Raw genomic sequence first — 22,081 nt, 5'->3', positions numbered from 1 at the left:
GACTCTCCATTGAAGTCAATGGAGAAATTCTGCAATGAGTCCGCAACAACCAGTGTATGCTGCGGACACCAAATTCCGCACCGCAGCCTATGGTCCGCAGCAGAGTTTTACGCAACGTGTAAACAAACCTCACTAAAAAGCTGTGGAAAGCGGACTGTCCGCAGCGGGATTCCAGAGCAATTCTGCCATGTCTGGTCATGCCCTTACCCTTTCAGGACCAGACTAATTTTCATTTTTATGCTTTTGTTTTTTCCTCCCCTCCCTCAAAAATTCATGTTTTTTATTTTTCCATTGACACAGCCATATGAGGGCTTAATTTTTACGGGAAAAATTGTACTTTATAATAGCACTATTTAATATTATGTCTGATGTACTGGAAAGCTGGAAAAAAATTCAGAATTGGGTGGAATCGGAAAAAACAGCAGTTACGCCATTTTCTTATGGGTTGTGTTTTTAAAGTGTTCACTGTACAGTGAAAATGACACAATATCTTTACTCTGCGGGTCAGTACGATTACGGTGATACCAAATTTATACAGTTTTTGTTATGTTTTACTACCTTTTAAAAAAATCTAATAGTTTTAAAAAAAAAATATATAATTAGCATCACCATATTGTGATCCCCATAAGTTCTTTATATTTCTGTATATATATATATATATATATATATATATATATATATACTACCGTTCAAAAGTTTGGGGTCACCCAGACAATTTTGTGTTTTCCATGAAAACTCACGCTTATATTTATCAAATGAGTTGCAAAATGACTAGAAAATATAGTCAAGACATTGACAAGTTTAGAAATAATGATTTTTATTTGAAATAATAATTTTTTCCTTCAAACTTTGCTTTCGTCAAAGAATGCTCCATTTGCAGCAATTACAGCATTGCAGACCTTTGGCATTCTAGCTAGTAATTTGCTGAGGTAATCGGGAGAAATTTCAGCCCATGCTTCCAGAAGCCCTCCCACAAGTTGGATTGGCTTGATGGGCACTTCTTGAGTACCATACGGTCAAGCTGCTCCCACAACAGCTCTATGGGGTTGAGATCCGGTGACTGCGCTGGCCACTCCATTACAGATAGAATACCAGCTGCCTGCTTCTTCCCTAAATAGTTCTTGCATAATTTGGAGGTGTGCTTTGGGTCATTGTCCTGTTGTAGGATGAAATTGGCTCCAATCAAGCGCTGTCCACAGGGTATGGCATGGCATTGCAAAATGGAGTGATAGCCTTCCTTATTCAAAATCCCTTTTACCTTGTACAAATCCCCCACTTTACCAGCACCAAAGCAACCTCAGACCATCACATTACCTCCACCATGCTTGACAGATGGCGTCAGGCACTCTTCCAGCATCTTTTCAGTTGTTCTGCGTCTCACAAATGTTCTTCTGTGTGATCCAAACACCTCAATGTAATGACAGGGTAGGGAGACAGACAGGTGAGCCCTAATCTACCCGCCACTCAGTCCCTGCCTACTTGCAACGACCCATCCTAAGCGACTGGGTACAACTGGGCGACGGTCCCTATGCTCAGTAAGTGCAAGACAGACAAACAGACAAGGGTACACAGAAGCAAGGGAAACGGGGCAGCTGCCCACGGAGACACAGTGAGCAACAAGAGCAGTAAACGAGCCGAGTCAAACCAGGAGAGAACGAAGTACAAAACGCTAAGCAGGAGAGTGGTCAGAAAGCCAAGGTCAATAACAAGCAGAGGACGAGTAGTACAAGCAGCAACAGCAAGCCAGGAAACAAGCATAGAAGAATCACATGCAAAGGAGGAACAGGAAAGGCAGTTATAAATAGACAGGGGGTGGGAGCTAGCTCCGTCTGGCCAGGCTGTGATAGGCTCTCCCACTCCTAAGCCTGCCATCCTGAGTGGTGGAAGATGGAGTCAGTCTCACAGACATAGGAGCAGGTGCAAACTGATTGCCCACGGGCGTCGACACAGAAGCTGTGTCTGGCAAATCCTTTACAGTACCCCCCCTTTTATGCGGGGCCACAGGACCCTTTCTTGGTGGACCTGGTTTATTGGGGAAATGAAGGTGGAACCTCCTGAGCAATACCCCAGCGTGAACATCCCGGGCGGGTACCCAAATCCTCTCATCAAACCCGTATCATCTCCAATGGACCAGGTACTGGAGGGAGCCTTGGACCATCCTGCTGTCCACAATCTTGGCCACCTCGAATTCTACCCCCTCAGGGGTGAGAACAGGGACCGGAGGTTTCCTCGAGGGAGCCAAGGACGGGGAGCAGCGTTTAAGGAGGGAGGCATGAAAGACGTTGTGCACTCGAAAATACGGGGGCAAGTCCAGTCGGAAGGAGACAGGGTTAAGGACTTAAATGACCTTGTACAGCCCTATAAACCGGGGAGCAAACTTCTTGGACGGGACTTTAAGGCACAAATTTTTAGAAGATAGCCACACCAGATCCCCGACCACAAACAAGGGGTTAGCAGAACGTCTTCTATCTGCCTGAGTCTTTTGTATGCTCTGGGACGCCTCTAGGTTCTTCTGAACCTGGGCCCAGACTGTGCACAGTTCCTGATGAACGACATCTACCTCGGGATTGTTGGAACTACCAGGTGAAACGGAGGAAAACCGTGTATTAAACCCAAAATTACAGAAAAAGGGGGAGACCCCTGACGAGTTACTGACCCGGTTATTAAGGGAAAATTCGGCGAGGGGAATGAATGAGACTCAATCATGTTGACAGTCAGAGATAAAACACCTTAAATATTGTTCTAGAGACTGATTAGTCCTCTCAGTTTGGCCATTAGTTTCAGGATAGAAAGCCGAGGAGAAGGACAGATCAATCTCCAACTTTTTACAGAAGGCTCTCCAAAACAATGAAACAAATTGTACCCCTCTGTCAGAAACAATATTGAAAACAAGAGAAAAAGGAGTCGTGAGCCAAAAGTACACAAAGAATATATAATTTTATTATTACATCAAAATACAAAATATAAAAACACAACGAGGTATTAAAACTGAGAGTAAACAAGTGGATCAATAATCCAAAACACCTCAACATAGGTATGCTGAAAATACTATGTAGAAAAAAGGTTCTGTTAGCTATGGATGAGTTAGGGGAGGGAAACGCACTGCTGACACATACAGACAATGCTGATTCACTGCAACAGCCTGTGCATGAACCTACCACCAAAAAACGCATGCATGTCAAATAGAAGAAAATTGCATCTATGAGAAAGTCACAGTGGAGTAGCGTCTAACCCTGCTTAATGCATGATCCTAAATATCGGACAGGAGATGAGGTAACCTGAAATGACCCGATATGAAAGAGAACCTACATCCGCATAACAAGAACCAATGAGTGACTGAATGAGAGCTTACCCATGGAGGACTTGGAAGTGAGATGATCCACCTAGTGATAGAGGCACCCCAACGCGCGTTTCGCGTATGTCGCTTCCTCAGGGGGTGTGACTTACTGTGTATCCCGCTCGTATATGTAGCCCTTACTGTTGTTTGTAAGTGTAATCCGGTGTGTCCTCTTCCTAGGTCCACGGCGCATATGCGGAAGTGCTCGATGTCACGGGACCTCCATCCCCCGTCGTCACACGGGCACCGCGCCTGCGCGCCTCCAAAGACGCGTCTCCAGGGAGACAGCGCAGGCGCAGAGCCAGCGACAAGACGGAGGGAGACAGAGACGGACACCCGGCATCCACGGAACACGCGCAACCCCATGGAAAAGGATAATGTGAGTATCAGTACCTATGTCAGTAATTAATGGACCAGAAGTATTTTCCTCTGTCCTCCATCCAAGACCATACATTAAATGTAAAGCAGAGATTTGTATAATAGTACAGTATAATCGACAAAGTTGAAGAAAGTAAGATATGTCCAATGTTGGATTACAATAGTGAACAAAAATCAGAGCACAAATAAAGAAATATAATAATAAATAAAAAAATGTGAGTATGAAGGGATGACAAAAGAACCCATCCCTATGTATGGATACACTCCTATATAACACATATCAAGAATATTGAGTAGTACCACGTCAATAAAAAAGTAAATAGATAAAGGAATAAATAGATAAAAAAGTACATACGTAAGTGTAGAATAAATAATAAAAATAATAATAAAAATAATAATAGTACATAGTGAATTAAATGCATATATAGTTAAATCCAAGGTGTGAATTTAATACATAATGAATCAATTGCGTGTGTAATATGGTGCAGTAACAAATATTATTATTAAATAAGTGAATAAAAGAATAACAAATAGAACAGTGACAAAGTAAAATAAAATTTAGAGAAAGAGTTGGTAATAATAAATAGTGAATAATAATTGATTAGTAATTAGGACATAAATGAAAGTAAATACTAGAAATTATAATAACAGGCTGCAATGCACCGAATTCTGCCAGTTCAGTAGAAGTAGAAAAGCACAGTGCATTGCATGAAAAGATAATCCTAACGGCGCCGATATACAGTGAACAGAAGAATTTTTAGAAAATTGCTTGTAAACATGGTAGTAGAGTGACTATAGAGGGATCTCCTTTCCTCAGCGTCCAACTCCGAAAATCGGATGGATATTCATCACTGTTTTGCTGTCCAAATATTCTCAGGACATCCAGGAAACTGCATTTAATAGATGACATCCAGCTACTAGACTCAAAAGATCAAAAGACATAATTACTATCATATACAGAGCAGGTGACACATTTAGAGCCTCTATGAATAAAAAGTTGCTTAAAAAACTGGCAATGGATTAATGCGATATTATAGAAAGGCAGAAAAGCTCAATTGTTCGTTAAGCCCGGAAGGAGTCAGAGTGTCTAAGGTGGTAATCCATCTGCACTCTTTTTTTCCAGAATCTTCTTTGCATTACCACCTCTGACACCACAATGCACCATATCTATCCCCCGGGCCATAAAGGTCTTAGGGTCGCATCCATGGTGTATTTTAAAATGTTTAGGGATAGTCTTAAGTAAGGACAGGTCATCAATATCTTTGGTGGCCCTAATGTCTCTGACATGTTCCCTAATCCGAATTCTGAGCTGTCTCGAAGTTAGACCGATGTAAATTTTTGAGCACCCACATTTTGCGTAGTAGATGACGTGAGTCGAACTGCATGAGATGTAGTGCAGAATTTTAAAACGGCGTCCGTTCACGGAATCAAAGGTTGTTGACCGTGCTATGTTAGCACAGGCCACACAGTCACCACATGGGTAACAACCCTGAATGGGGCCTCGTTTTGAGAAAGGATTAGGTTGTACAGGTGCAAAATGGCTTTTTACCAGGATGTCTTTAAGGTTTTTACTCCTTCGAGCCGTCATCTGGGGTTTAGCGGGTAAGACAGTCACTAGGGCAGGTTCTGTACTTAAAATGGGCCAATGTTTTTCTAATATTGATTTCATAACCTGCCACTGATTATTGTAAGTTGAAATAAATCTAATTTTGTTATCAGCCAAATTAGTGTTTTTTGTTCCCGTTGAGTGTAAAAGTTGCTTCCGTTCCGTTTTTTTGGCTCGGTTATATCCATGTCTAATACTTCTCTGGCTATAGCCCCTGTCACAGAATCTATCTTTAAGGTACTGAGATTGATTTTCAAATTTCTCGTCAGATGAGCAGATCCGCTTCATCCTCAGGAACTGACCAACTGGGACAGCCTTCACTGTAGAATACGGGTGTGATGACGAGGCGTGTAGAAGTGAGTTGACCGGCGTCTTTTTCCTAAAGACGACCGTCTGTAAAATCCCCTCCTCATCTGCCTCAATAGTCATGTCTAAAAAGTCAACCCTTCGTCTATCAAGGATGTGTGTCAGTTTTATATTCAATGAGTTGTCATTTAGCTCATGCATAAATTCAGTCAGTTGAATTTCTGACCCTTGCCAAATCATGAGCACATCATCGATATAGCGTAACCAGCACAGCACATGGTCAGCGGCGCAGCCGCCGCCACCCTGCAAAACCTGTCGCTCCCAAAATCCGAGGAACAGGTTTGCATATGACGGCGCGCACGCCGCACCCATGGCCGTGCCTTGCTTTTGTACATAAAACACATCCTTGAAGACAAAGAGGTTGTGTGTAAGAATGTATTCTAGGAGTTCAACAATCAGATCACACACCTGACTGTCCCAGTTGCTCATCCCCAAGAAGAAGCGGACCGCACAGATACCATCGTGGTGCCGAATGCTCGTGTACAACGACTCAACATCGGCCGTCACAAGGAACATATCGGAATCAAGACATATCCCATCAAGTCTGGTCAGTACGTCAGTGGTGTCTTTCACGTACGAGGGTAGACACTCAACCAGAGGTTTCAAATAGAAATCTATAAATTTACATATAGGGTCGCATAACCCCCCTATCCCTGACACTATTGGTCGACCTGGTGGTTCTACTACGTTTTTATGGACTTTAGGGAGTAAATAAAAAGTAGGGATTTTAGGATATTGGACCACCAGTCCATCAAAGATTTTTTTCGGGATTATCCCTCTATCCAAAGCCAGGTTCAGCAATTTCTCTAATTCCGAAGAAAAGGGACCAATGGGATTATATGTCAGTCTCTGGTATGTCTGTTTATCCCTCAATTGGCGAAATGCCTCTTTTTCATAAAGTTTGATTGGCCAGATCACAATGTTCCCCCCCTTGTCCGCAGCTTTGTATACCACATCGTCATATGTTTGAAGTTCCTTTAGGGCTAACCTTTGGGCTGCCGTAAGGTTATCAAGTTGTTTATTGATGGTGATTTGTTTAAAATCATCCATCACAAGTTTAGTGAAAATTTCCACTTGTGGGCACAGGGACAAGGGGGGGAACCTTGTTGATCTTGGGACAATCAAGGTTGGGAACCCACCTTGTTCAAGGGGAATCTGTTCCTGTAGTAGTTCCTCCAAGGCTGACTGTTTCTTTTTCCATTATACTATTCAAGCCCACATCTATTTCTCCCCTGCTGTGAAGTTTTCTCAGAACCAGCTTACGTGAGAATAGCTGAAGATCTTTTAATGCTGTGAAATAGTCAAATGAATTGTTAGGGGAAAACGTAAGTCCCTTACTCAAGACTTGGCATTGTGTGTCAGAGAGGGTGTGCGCAGATAGATTAATTACCTCCAAAAATTTAGATTTTTTCCCTCTTTGATAGGGGGATGGAGACTTGCGCTTTGCTGCTTGTCTCTCTTTATTCCTCCGCAGCAGAATTGGGTCTTGCCTATTCAGACTAGTCTCCCCATTCCATCTGTTACCAGTATGTTCATCCGAGATCTGGGATGATAGGGACCCTGATCTCGAGCGAGACCCCATTCGAGATCTTCCCTGTCGCCATTTGTACACTCTGCCGTGTTGGAAGTCTTGTACATCTCTCTGGAACTTTTTGGTTTTAGTAGAACAGATCTCCTGTTCCCACTTCAGAAATTCCTTCTCTAGGTCTATATTTAATTTATCGAGTGCTTCACTCGAGAGGTCTTTTTTGAGGACCAGTTGTATTTCCTCTACTTCCTTCTCAATAGTCGCCAGAGATACATGGTTTGATTGGACCAACAGGTCCATAAAACCCCGTGAACATGTTGTAGAGAGTGTCTCCCATTTATCTTTAAAGCTCTCTTCTTCCATGTGAAAAGAAGGGAAAACCTGGATTCTGAGACCCCTTGGGATAAGGCCCTTACTCAGATATCTATCGAGAAAGGCCTTATTCCACCAGATCTTGGTTCGTTGTTTGAGCAAATCTTTTAACCTGCCAATTAACGTTTGCATATCTTTCCCATTGCTATCTAAAAGCACGTTAAAATCGTCTTTAAAAACCTCGTTGAGTTGCGAGATCCAAGATTGGTCACGCAAGCGAAAGTCCATATTAGACCTGGAGCCAGAAGCTGTGAAAAACACAGAAAGATACACAATTAACAACCAAAAAAGTCTCACAGGTATGGTAATTTGGCTAGGTATCACCCACACAGTGGTGTCAAGACACCTCCAAGAGCATCATTAGGGAATAGCGAAACTCCGAAATTACATTGAAAACAAGAGAAAAAGGAGTCGTGAGCCAAAAGTACACAAAGAATATATAATTTTATTATTACATCAAAATACAAAATATAAAAACACAACGAGGTATTAAAACTGAGAGTAAACAAGTGGATCAATAATCCAAAACAGCTCAACATAGGTATGCTGAAAATACTATGTAGAAAAAAGGTTCTGTTAGCTATGGATGAGTTAGGGGAGGGAAACGCACTGCTGACACATACAGACAATGCTGATTCACTGCAACAGCCTGTGCATGAACCTACCACCAAAAAACACATGCATGTCAAATAGAAGAAAATTGCATCTATTAGAAAGTCACAGTGGAGTAGCGTCTAACCCTGCTTAATGCATGATCCTAAATATCGGACAGGAGATGAGGTAACCTGAAATGACCCGATATGAAAGAGAACCTACATCCGCATAACAAGAACCAATGAGTGACTGAATGAGAGCTTACCCATGGAGGACTTGGAAGTGAGATGATCCACCTAGTGATAGAGGCACCCCAACGCGCGTTTCGCGTATGTCGCTTCCTCAGGGGGTGTGACTTACTGTGTATCCCGCTCGTATATGTAGCCCTTACTGTTGTTTGTAAGTGTAATCCGGTGTGTCCTCTTCCTAGGTCCACGGCACATGTGCGGAAGTGCTCGATGTCACGGGACCTCCATCCCCCGTCGTCACACGGGCACTGCGCCTGCGCGCCTCCAAAGACGCGTCTTCAGGGAGACAGCGCAGGCGCAGAGCCAGCGACAAGACGGAGGGAGACAGAGACGGACACCCGGCATCCACGCAACACGCGCAACCCCATGGAAAAGGATAATGTGAGTATCAGTACCTAAGTCAGTAATTAATAGACTAGAAGTATTTTCCTCTGTCCTCCATCCAAGACCATACATTAAATGTAAAGCAGAGATTTGTATAATAGTACAGTATAATCGACAAAGTTGAAGAAAGTAAGATATGTCCAATGTTGGATTACAATAGTGAACAAAAATCAGAGCACAAATAAAGAAATATAATAATAAATAAAAAAATGTGAGTATGAAGGGATGACAAAAGAACCCATCCCTATGTATGGATACACTCCTATATAACACATATCAAGAATATTGAGTAGTGCCACGTGAATAAAAAAGTAAATAGATAAAGGAATAAATAGATAAAAAAGTACATACGTAAGTGTAGAATAAATAATAAAAATAATAATAAAAATAATAATAGTACATAGTGAATTAAATGCATATATAGTTAAATCCAAGGTGTGAATTTAATACATAGTGAATCAATTGCGTGTGTAATATGGTGCAGTAACAAATATTATTATTAAATAAGTGAATAAAAGAATAACAAATAGAACAGTGACAAAGTAAAATAAAATTTAGAGAAAGAGTTGGTAATAATAAATAGTGAATAATAATTGATTAGTAATTAGGACATAAATGAAAGTAAATACTAGAAATAATTTTAACAGGCTGCAATGCACCGAATTCTGCCAGTTCAGTAGAAGTAGAGAAGCACAGTGCATTGCATGAAAAGATAATCCTAACGGCGCCGATATACAGTGAACAGTAGAATTTTTAGAAAATTGCTTGTAAACATGGTAGTAGAGTGACTATAGAGGGATCTTCTTTCCTCAGCGTCCAACTCCGAAAATCGGATGGATATTCATCACTGTTTTGCTGTCCAAATATTCTCAGGGCATCCAGGAAACTGCATTTAATAGATGACATCCAGCTACTAGACTCAAAAGATCAAAAGACATAATTACTATCATATACAGAGCAGGTGACACATTTAGAGCCTCCATGAATAAAAAGTTGCTTAAAAAACTGGCAATGGATTATTGCGATATTATAGAAAGGCAGAAAAGCTCAATTGTTCGTTAAGCTCGGAAGGAGTCAGAGTGTCTAAGGTGGTAATCCATCTGCACTCTTTTTGTTCCAGAATCTTCTTTGCATTACCACCTCTGACACCACAATGCACCATATCTATCCCCCGGGCCATAAAGGTCTTAGGGTCGCATCCATGGTGTATTTTAAAATGTTTAGGGATAGTCTTAAGTAAGGACAGGTCATCAATATCTTTGGCGGCCCTAATGTCTCTGACATGTTCCCTAATCCGAATTCTGAGCTGTCTCGTAGTTAGACCGATGTAAATTTTTGAGCACCCACATTTTGCGTAGTAGATGACGTGAGTCGAACTGCATGAGATGTAGTGCAGAATTTTAAAACGGCGTCCGTTCACGGAATCAAAGGTTGTTGACCGTGCTATGTTAGCACAGGCCACACAGTCACCACATGGGTAACAACCCTGAATGGGGCCTCGTTTTGAGAAAGGATTAGGTTGTACAGGTGCAAAATGGCTTTTTACCAGGATGTCTTTAAGGTTTTTACTCCTTCGAGCCGTCATCTGGGGTTTAGCGGGTAAGGCAGTCACTAGGGCAGGTTCTGTACTTAAAATGGGCCAATGTTTTTCTAATATTGATTTCATAACCTGCCACTGATTATTGTAAGTTGAAATAAATCTAATTTTGTTATCAGCCAAATTAGTGTTTTTTGTTCCCGTTGAGTGTAAAAGTTGCTTCCGTTCCGTTTTTTTGGCTCGGTTATATCCATGTCTAATACTTCTCTGGCTATAGCCCCTGTCACAGAATCTATCTTTAAGGTACTGAGATTGATTTTCAAATTTCTCGTCAGATGAGCAGATCCGCTTCATCCTCAGGAACTGACCAACTGGGACAGCCTTCACTGTAGAATACGGGTGTGATGACGAGGCGTGTAGAAGTGAGTTGACCGGCGTCTTTTTCCTAAAGACGACCGTCTGTAAAATCCCCTCCTCATCTGCCTCAATAGTCATGTCTAAAAAGTCAACCCTTCGTCTATCAAGGATGTGTGTCAGTTTTATATTCAATGAGTTGTCATTTAGCTCATGCATAAATTCAGTCAGTTGAATTTCTGACCCTTGCCAAATCATGAGCACATCATCGATATAGCGTAACCAGCACAGCACATGGTCAGCGGCGCAGCCGCCGCCACCCTGCAAAACCTGTCGCTCCCAAAATCCGAGGAACAGGTTTGCATATGACGGCGCGCACGCCGCACCCATGGCCGTGCCTTGCTTTTGTACATAAAACACATCCTTGAAGACAAAGAGGTTGTGTGTAAGAATGTATTCTAGGAGTTCAACAATCAGATCACACACCTGACTGTCCCAGTTGCTCATCCCCAAGAAGAAGCGGACCGCACAGATACCATCGTGGTGCCGAATGCTCGTGTACAACGACTCAACATCGGCCGTCACAAGGAACATATCGGAATCAAGACATATCCCATCAAGTCTGGTCAGTACGTCAGTGGTGTCTTTCACGTACGAGGGTAGACACTCAACCAGAGGTTTCAAATAGAAATCTATAAATTTACATATAGGGTCGCATAACCCCCCTATCCCTGACACTATTGGTCGACCTGGTGGTTCTACTACGTTTTTATGGACTTTAGGGAGTAAATAAAAAGTAGGGATTTTAGGATATTGGACCACCAGTCCATCAAAGATTTTTTTCGGGATTATCCCTCTATCCAAAGCCAGGTTCAGCAATTTCTCTAATTCCGAAGAAAAGGGACCAATGGGATTATATGTCAGTCTCTGGTATGTCTGTTTATCCCTCAATTGGCGAAATGCCTCTTTTTCATAAAGTTTGATTGGCCAGATCACAATGTTCCCCCCCTTGTCCGCAGCTTTGTATACCACATCGTCATATGTTTGAAGTTCCTTTAGGGCTAACCTTTGGGCTGCCGTAAGGTTATCAAGTTGTTTATTGATGGTGATTTGTTTAAAATCATCCATCACAAGTTTAGTGAAAATTTCCACTTGTGGGCACAGGGACAAGGGGGGGAACATTGTTGATCTTGGGACAATCAAGGTTGGGAACCCACCTTGTTCAAGGGGAATCTGTTCCTGTAGTAGTTCCTCCAAGGCTGACAGTGTTTCTTTTTCCATTATACTATTCAAGCCCACATCTATTTCTCCCCTGCTGTGAAGTTTTCTCAGAACCAGCTTACGTGAGAATAGCTGAAGATCTTTTAATGCTGTGAAATAGTCAAATGAATTGTTAGGGGAAAACGTAAGTCCCTTACTCAAGACTTGGCATTGTGTGTCAGAGAGGGTGTGCGCAGATAGATTAATTACCTCCAAAAATTTAGATTTTTTTCCCTCTTTGATAGGGGGATGGAGACTTGCGCTTTACTGCTTGTCTCTCTTTATTCCTCCGCAGCAGAATTGGGTCTTGCCTATTCAGACTAGTCTCCCCATTCCATCTGTTACCAGTATGTTCATCCGAGATCTGGGATGATAGGGACCCTGATCTCGAGCGAGACCCCATTCGAGATCTTCCCTGTCGCCATTTGTACACTCTGCCGTGTTGGAAGTCTTGTACATCTCTCTGGAACTTTTTGGTTTTAGTAGAACAGATCTCCTGTTCCCACTTCAGAAATTCCTTCTCTAGGTCTATATTTAATTTATCGAGTGCTTCACTCGAGAGGTCTTTTTTGAGGACCAGTTGTATTTCCTCTACTTCCTTCTCAATAGTCGCCAGAGATATATGGTTTGATTGGACCAACAGGTCCATAAAACCCCGTGAACATGTTGTAGAGAGTGTCTCCCATTTATCTTTAAAGCTCTCTTCTTCCATGTGAAAAGAAGGGAAAACCTGGATTCTGAGACCCCTTGGGATAAGGCCCTTACTCAGATATCTATCGAGAAAGGCCTTATTCCACCAGATCTTGGTTCGTTGTTTGAGCAAATCTTTTAACCTGCCAATTAACGTTTGCATATCTTTCCCATTGCTATCTAAAAGCACGTTAAAATCGTCTTTAAAAACCTCGTTGAGTTGCGAGATCCAAGATTGGTCACGCAAGCGAAAGTCCATATTAGACCTGGAGCCAGAAGCTGTGAAAAACACAGAAAGATACACAATTAACAACCAAAAAAGTCTCACAGGTATGGTAATTTGGCTAGGTATCACCCACACAGTGGTGTCAAGACACCTCCAAGAGCATCATTAGGGAATAGCGAAACTCCGAAATTACATTGAAAACAAGAGAAAAAGGAGTCGTGAGCCAAAAGTACACAAAGAATATATAATTTTATTATTACATCAAAATACAAAATATAAAAACACAACGAGGTATTAAAACTGAGAGTAAACAAGTGGATCAATAATCCAAAACACCTCAACATAGGTATGCTGAAAATACTATGTAGAAAAAAGGTTCTGTTAGCTATGGATGAGTTAGGGGAGGGAAACGCACTGCTGACACATACAGACAATGCTGATTCACTGCAACAGCCTGTGCATGAACCTACCACCAAAAAACGCATGCATGTCAAATAGAAGAAAATTGCATCTATGAGAAAGTCACAGAGGAGTAGCGTCTAACCCTGCTTAATGCATGATCCTAAATATCGGACAGGAGATGAGGTAACCTGAAATGACCCGATATGAAAGAGAACCTACATCCGCATAACAAGAACCAATGAGTGACTGAATGAGAGCTTACCCATGGAGGACTTGGAAGTGAGATGATCCACCTAGTGATAGAGGCACCCCAACGCGCGTTTCGCGTATGTCGCTTCCTCAGGGGGTGTGACTTACTGTGTATCCCGCTCGTATATGTAGCCCTTACTGTTGTTTGTAAGTGTAATCCGGTGTGTCCTCTTCCTAGGTCCACGGCGCATGTGCGGAAGTGCTCGATGTCACGGGACCTCCATCCCCCGTCGTCACACGGGCACCGCGCCTGCGCACCTCCAAAGACGCGTCTCCAGGGAGACAGCGCAGGCGCAGAGCCAGCGACAAGACGGAGGGAGACAGAGACGGACACCCGGCATCCACGCAACACGCGCAACCCCATGGAAAAGGATAATGTGAGTATCAGTACCTATGTCAGTAGTTAATAGACCAGAAGTATTTTCCTCTGTCCTCCATCCAAGACCATACATTAAATGTAAAGCAGAGATTTGTATAATAGTACAGTATAATCGACAAAGTTGAAGAATGTAAGATATTTCCAATGTTGGATTACAATAGTGAACAAAAATCAGAGCACAAATAAAGAAATATAATAATAAATAAAAAAAATGTAATTTCGGAGTTTCGCTATTCCCTAATGATGCTCTTGGAGGTGTCTTGACACCACTGTGTGGGTGATACCTAGCCAAATTACCATACCTGTGAGACTTTTTTGGTTGTTAATTCAGAATCAATATTGACAGGAACCCCATGTAGACACAGGATGTGTTTGACAAACAAGGTAGCTAACGTCTTAGCATTGGGTAGTTTCTTGAGGGGCACAAAGTGGCACATCTTACTGAAGCGGTCTATTACAACCCACACCACTGACTTGCCTTGAGATGGAGGCAAATCGGTGATAAAAATCTATGGAGATATGGGTCCAAGGTCTCTGGGGAATGGGCAAAGAACCTGGGAGTCTTGGACCTAGCACAAACCTCACAAGCGGCGACGTAGCCCTTAACGTCTTTAAGCAACGCAGGCCACCAGTAGTTTCTGGCAATGAGGTGCCTGGTACCCAGGATGCCTGGATGGCCAGGTAGTGCAGAGTCATGATTTTCCCTAAGTACCCTTAGCCAGAGTTGCATGGGAACAAACAGCTTGTTCCCAGGAAGGTTCCCGGGAGCTGAACCTTGATCAGCCGCAATTTCGGAGCCTAAATCAGAATCAATAGAGGAAATGATTATACCTGGAGGCAAAATACAAGCAGGATCTTCCTCCGAAGGAGGGCTAGCCATGAAGCTACGCGACAGTGCGTCAGCCTTAATATTTTTAGACCCAGCCCTATAGGTGACCAAAAAGTTGAATCTGGTAAAAAATAACGCCCATCGAGCTTGTCTCGGGTTTAGCCTCCGGGCAGTTTCTAAGAAAACCAGATTCTTGTGGTTGGTAAGGACCGTTACCTGGTGCCTAGCCCCCTCCAGGAAGTGGCGCCACTCTTCAAATGCCCATTTAATGGCTAAGAGTTCGCGGTTGCCAATATCATAGTTACTCTCAGTGGGCGAAAACGTCCTGGAGAAGTAGGCAAAGGGACGGAGATGGGTGAGGGACCTGGTACCCTGGGACAAGACAGCCCCCACTCCCACCTCGGACGCGTCTACCTCCACGATAAATGGCTCCATTTGGTTGGGCTGAACCAACACCGGGGCCGAGATAAAGCACTTCTTAAGGACCTCAAAAGCCTGGACAGCCTCAGGAGGCCGGCGGAGGAGATCAGCACCCTTGCGAGTGAGGTCCGTAAGAGGCTTAGCGATGACCGAGAAGTTATCTCCTGTAATAATTAGCGAACCCCAAGAAGCACTGTAACGCCTTCAGGGAGGCAGGTTGGACCCATTCCGCCACAGCCTGGACCTTGGCGGGGCCCATGCGGAATTCATGAGGAGTGAGGATTTGACCCAAAAATGGTATCTCCTGCACCCCAAACACACATTTTTCGGTCTTCGCAAACAGTTTGTTTTCCCGAAGGACCTGGAGCACCTTCCTGACATGCTCAATGTGGGAGGACCAGTCCTTGGAAAACACAAGTATGTCATCAAGGTACACTACAAGAAATACCCCCAGGTAATCTCTTAAAATCTCATTTATGAAATTCTGGAAGACCGCGGGAGCATTACACAACCCAAAGGGCATGACGAGGTATTCGAAATGATCTTCGGGCGTGTTAAACGCAGTCTTCCACTCATCCCCCTCTTTGATGCGGATAAGGTTATACGCCCCCCGTAGATCAAACTTAGAGAACCATTGGGTCCCCTGAACCTGATTAAAGAGATCAGGAATCAAAGGAAGGGGATACTGGTTCCTTACAGTGACCTTATTCAAGTTACGGTAGTCAATGCATGGCCTAAGACCACCATCCTTCTTCCCTACGAAGAAGAAGCCAGCACCTACCGGAGAAGTAGAGGGGCGAATGTAACCCTTGGCCAGGCATTCTTGGATATACTCTCTCATGGCTTCACGTTCGGGACAAGAGAGATTAAATATCCTACCCTTAGGGAGCTTAGCTCCTGGTACCAAATCGTTAGCGCAATCGTATTCTCTATGAGGAGGTAACACTTCGGAGGCCTCCTTAGAGAAAACATCAGCGAAGTCCTGAACAAACTCAGGTAGCGTGTTCACCTCCTCAGGGGGAGAAATAGAATTAACAGAAAAACATGACGTCAAGCATTCATTACCCCATTTGGTAAGATCCCCAGTATTCCAGTCAAACGTGGGATTATGCAACTGCAACCAGGCCTAAAGCCTAAAACCAAATCGGACGATAATCCCTGCATCAACAGTACAGAGCACTGCTCCAAATGCATGGAGCCAACAAGGAGTTCAAAAACAGGGGTATGCTGTGTAAAATAACCATTAGCGAGAGGAGTGGAGTCGATACCCACTACCGGGACAGGTTTAGGCAAATCAAAGGCATAGCTAGAGAAATAGCAAATTCCACAGACATGATATTAGCAGACGACCCTGAATCCATGAAGGCACTGCCGGTAGCAGACCTACCACCAAAAGAGACCTGAAAGGGAAGCAAGATTTTATTACGTTTCATATTTACGGGAAATACCTGTGCGCCCAAGTGACCTCCCCGATGATCACTTAGGCGCGGAAGTTTTCCGGCTGCTTATTCTTACGCCTAGGACAGGCGTTCATTTGATGCTTGTCATCCCCACAATAGAAGCAGAGACCATTCTTCCTGCGGAACTCTACGTTGTTGGAGGGACACGGAGGCCCCGAGTTGCATAGGTACCTCCGAGTCTTCCGTGGAAGAACGAAGCAATGGAACCTCGGGAGGCATCATGGGGGTGTCAGAGGAGAAAACACAAAAACGTTCACGTTGTCGTTCCCTGAGACGTCGGTCAAGTCGTACCGCTAAAGCCATAACCTGGTCTAGGGAGTCAGAAGAGGGATAGCTAACTAGCAGGTCTTTCAGGGCGTTCGACAGACCCAACCTAAACTGGCACCTTAAGGCAGGGTCATTCCACCGAGAAGCTACGCACCACTTCCTAAAGTCAGAGCAATACTCCTCAACAGGTCTCTTCTCCTTACGTAAGGTCACCAGCTGACTCTCGGCAAAGGCAGTCCTGTCAGTCTCGTCATAAATGAGGCCGAGAGCAGAAAAGAAAAGATCAACGGAGGAAAGTTTAGGGGCGTCAGGAGCCAAGGAGAAGGCCCATTCTTGGGGCCCTTCCTGGAGCCGGGACATAATTATACCCACCCGCTGGCTCTCAGAACCTGAGGTGTGGGGCTTTAAACGAAAATAGAGCCTACAACTCTCCCGAAAGGAGAGAAAAGTCTTCCGGTCCCTTGAGAACCGGTCAGGCAACTTGAGGTGGGGTTCAAGAGGTGAGGTGAGGGGCACTACCATGGTAGCATCAGGCTGGTTGACCCTCTGAGCCAGGGCCTGGACCTGTAGGGAGAGACCCTGCATTTGCTGAACCAGGGTCTCAAGGGGGTCCATAGTAGTGTGAGGGACCAGGGTAGACTAGGTATATGGGCTTGTGATTATGTAATGATGGGGGTAAGGAAACAGACAAGTGAGCCCTAATCTACCCGCCACTCAGTCCCTGCCTACTTGCAACGACCCGCCCTAGGCGACTGGGTACAACTGGGCGACGGTCCCTACGCTCAATAAGTGCACGACAGACAAACAGACAAGGGTACACAGAAGCAAGGGAAAAGGGGAAGTTGCCCACGGCAACACCGTGAGCAACAAGAGTGGTGAACGAGCCGAGTCAAACCAGGAGTGTACGAGGTACCAAACGCAGAGCAGGAGAGTAGTCAACAAGCCGAGTCAAACCAGGAGTGTACGAGGTACCAAACGCAGAGCAGGAGAGTAGTCAGTAAGCCAGGGTCAATATGAAGCAGGGTCAAATGGTTCAAGAAGCTGCAGCAGGGCCAGGAAACAAAACGAGAAGAATCACTAGCAAGGAGGAACAGGAAAGAAGGTATAAATAGACAGAGGGCGGGAGCTAGCTCCATCTGGCCAGGCTGTGATAGGCTCTCCCACTCCTAAGCCTGCCATCCTGAGTGGTGGAAGATGGAGTCAGTCTCACAGACATAGAAGCAGATGCAGACTGATTACCTATGGGCGTGGATACAGAAGCTGTGCCTGGCAGATCCTTAACAATATATATATTTTTTTTAATCGTTTTTTTATTATTATTTTTTTTAGCTTGAACCTGCAATCATTAGATTGCTTATGCTATAGACTGCAATATTACAGTATTGCAGTCTATGGCAAAATCAGTGCATTGCTATTGAGACCTCCTGCAGGCAGAGCTCAATAGCAACATTCCTGAGGCAGTCCTGGGAGCGTTCAGAACGCTCCCAGCTGCCATAGGAACACACCGGCTCCCACGATCTCGCTGTGTGGGAGCTGGTGACTGGCCCCAAAGTGAAAATGAAGGCAAAAAAAACCCTCAGATCTGACCACGGTATCTCAGGGATCAAATGCTTACGATCAGAGATGTTTCTGATCGGAAGCATTGCCATTGGGTCCCCGCTGTGTAACACAACAGAGACCTGCCGACTATGGAACCCGCTCAGCTTCTCAGCGGGCGCCATTTTTAAATAACCTTCTGCCAGTCTAGCGACGGGAGAAATTGGTGGCAATCTTCAGGACTGGTAAGCAATAGTTGGTCACCCACTGTTTGCTTAGAGAACAGATTAGGCTCCTACATGATGCAGGGGTACATCCTTTTTAAATTCTCAGGCCTTTTTCTTTCTCTTGGCCTTTTAAGCCTTCATCACACACGCAGGAAGGCCTCAGGCAACTTCTTCTGCTGTCTCACTTTCAGCCGCTAATCCCGGACCGAACACACTGCAGGGAGCCGGGCTCCTAGCATCATAGTTATGTACGATGCTAGGAGTCCCTGCCTCGCTGCAGGACAACTGTCCCGTACTGTAAACATGTTTTCAGTACGGGACAGTTGTCCTGCAGCGAGGCAGGGACTCCTAGCATCGTACATAACTTTGATGTTAGGAGCCCGGCTCCCTGCAGTGTGTTCGGTCCGGGACTTGCGGCCGAAATACGTTCCGTCCATTACGGACGTAATGTCCTCGTGTGAACCCAGCCTTAAAGTGTCAGGCAACTATTCACAAATTGACAGTCCATAGGCTGTGAACGGGGGTACTCAGTTAAAGCAATAATGGTGTGTAGTAAAGGCGGATCCAGCACTCAAAATTAAAAGTTCCAAGTTTTATTCAGGTCATGTTAAAACAAAGGTAAAACAAAGAATCCCGGGACCACGCTTACGCATTTCAGTCTGAAACGCATAAGCGTGGTCCTAGGATTCTTTGTTTTACCTTTGTTTTAACATGACCTGAATAAAACTTTGAACTTTTAATTTTGAGTGCTGGATCCGCCTTTACTACACACCATTATTGCTTTGATCACCTGCGGTCGACACAGGATAAGTTTGGGAGCATCTACAAGCACCTACAGCATTCGGATCAACTATACATCAATTAGCATCAGTTAAACACAATGAAAAACGCATTGGAAATGCAACCATAGCGTGGTGGTTATGAGGTGAGCGAAACTTTCAGTAAATCTCTTTTCTATTTTGGTACTCAGTTAACCCTCCTCACAACCAATTAAATTTTTTTTACATGTCACCAGCTAGTACAGTACTACAGCTCCCAGCCATGTGTTGTCACTACAATCCCTAATTGCAGGTACATCACACATTGATTGCTTCTGCTCTACAGCAGAACCAAGTTTAATCACCACCTAGATGGAAAGAAAGCATCTACTCTCCGCAGCCCAGATATAACAATAATAAAATACTTACTATTTTGCATCTAGATGATACAATTTTGAAGCAAGTGGGATTAATATTTTACATCTGTCATATAAAAGAATGGCTGCTGTACTGTGACACCATATCATGAAATGACAGTGAGATTTATTAGTGTTCACACACCATGAAAGAGAGGGACGTCTGCGGCAGCGTTGCACTAACTGAGATAGCCACAGGATTTGTAGCATGTGACAGAATTTTGAACAGTGAATTTTGCTTTGTGTTCTCGATTCCTATCTTCTTTTTTGCTTGTTGACTTGACAAGAGTTCCTTCTAATGTGGCTCGCACTTTAAATTGATTGGAATAGAATAAGGTCCAATTCCGACCTACATTTTTTTCTTATTATCACTTGCCTGAAAAATCATTTCATTGAAATATGATAGAGAATCTGTTTGTTTATTGTTTTTTTTTTTTTTTTGCCTTTTTTTCTTTCAATAGTTCTACAAACAACCGTAATGTGCTTTTATGTGTGGTAAGATTTCTTTGAAAATTCTCTATTTGCAAAGTGAACAGAAACTGGCCACTCCAATGACCGATAATTATACAAAAGACGTGAGAGTCCTGCTTGCGAGAGCTAATAATATGTGAAGCATGAGGAGTACCGAATAGATGGTATAAATAACCCAAAGACTGAATTCACATATTCCGTTTTGATGCAGTTTTTGATGCAATTCTTTTAGCCAAAACGAGGAGTGTGAATTCAGCCGAACTCTAATTAGGTTCTAAAAATGCTAACATTTTATAATATACTGAAAGCCCTATCAGTGGCCAAGTGATTATTACAAGGCCGACGGATGCAGAGTGGGGCCTATTTAAGCAACTGGCTGGTTTCTACTGTGATGGTGTGTGGACTAGTGACCACTTGTAAAGTGCTAGGTATATTTTGTAAGGGTAGACTAATAGGAGTGATTGTTTCAGATTAGGAGTTTAAAAAGTTATCCAGGTTCTAATAATGCTTAATAAACACCAATTGTAAGGCCTCTTTCACACTTAGAGATGTTCTGGCGTATGAAACAGCATAAAAACGCAGCATTATGTAAAATGTAGCAGCCATTTTTTATGGCATTTTTAGTGTCTTTTTTTAATTTAGTGTTATTTTGTACATGTTTTTCTATGCCGTTTTATGGCATCCTGTAGAAAAGCATATGGGGAAAAAACAGAAAAAAATGCCGTACCCAGAGAATGCTGTTTTTGGGGAAAAAAAAGTGTCACTGACCACAACATTTATTCAAAAACGCCACAAACCGTGATTGATGGCCCATTCTTAGGAATGCCCATCAATATTAGATAGGTGGGGGTCCGACGGGTCACTGCGCTCATACAAGCGCCACAGCCTCTACATTGTTTACATGGTTTCCTTCTGGTTCGTACCTTGCAAGTGTCATTACATTTGTAGCGGCTGTGCAAGGTATTGCACCACCTTTCCATTCAAGTGATAACCCCATTAAATCCTGCTCTGCAATCCCTCTGCAATTGTCTTAAAATTTTGTTCACGCACTGCATTTTGGTGACATTTTTGTAGCTGTTGGTGTCAGATGTTATTTTACAGTCTATAATGAACTACAGAAAAGCCTACATACAAAACATTTTGGTTTGTGGCATTTTTGGGGTCTTTTTGGGGTCAGTGGTGCTTTTTTTCAAAATGCAGCATGCTGTATTTTCTTGTATTTTTCCAAAAAGTTTCTTTAAAGGACTTTAACCCCTTAGTGACCAGCCCATTTTAGGCCCTAATGACCAAGCTATTTTATTCGTTTTTCTATAGCCGCATTCAAAGAGCTATAACTTTTTTATTTTTTCGTCTACATAGCTGTATGAGGACTTGTTTTTTGCGGGATTAGTTGTACTTTTTAATAGCACCATTTTAGGGTACATATAATTTTTTTATTAACTTTTATTAACTTTTATTGGGGGGGATTATAAAAAAAACCTGAAATTCCACCATTGTTCTATGCGTTTTTAAATTGACGCCGTTCACTGTGCGGCGTAAATAACATGTTACCTTTATTCTATGGGTCGGTACGATTACGGCGATACCACATATGTATGTATGAGTTTTTTTATGTTTTACGACTTTTGCACAATAAAAACACTTTTGAACTAAAATTATTTGTTTTTGCATCGTTGCTTTCCAAGAGCCGTAATTTTTTTATTTTTCCATCAATGTAGTGATTTTTTTCGACTTGTTTTTTTCGGGACGAGACGTAGTTTTGATTGGTACTGTTTTGGGGTGCATGG

At 43.3% G+C, this 22,081-nt stretch overlaps 1 long non-coding RNA gene across 1 annotated transcript in view; it reads right to left on the bottom strand.

Annotated features, from left to right (window-relative positions):
• Positions 1 to 9,354: 9,354 nt before the first annotated feature.
• Positions 9,355 to 22,081, bottom strand: part of LOC142748147 (uncharacterized) — a 48,106-nt gene continuing 35,379 nt past the window's right edge. Inside the window, exon 3 of the long non-coding RNA XR_012882151.1 lies at positions 9,355 to 9,726. This is a non-coding gene — a long non-coding RNA (uncharacterized LOC142748147). The remainder of the gene's footprint in view (positions 9,727 to 22,081) is intronic.

Source organism: Rhinoderma darwinii, chromosome 3 (assembly GCF_050947455.1).
Source record: "Rhinoderma darwinii isolate aRhiDar2 chromosome 3, aRhiDar2.hap1, whole genome shotgun sequence".
NCBI lineage: Eukaryota > Metazoa > Chordata > Amphibia > Anura > Rhinodermatidae > Rhinoderma > Rhinoderma darwinii.
Note: the sequence above shows the minus strand (reverse complement) of the source record. Positions and strands in the feature narration are given on the sequence as shown.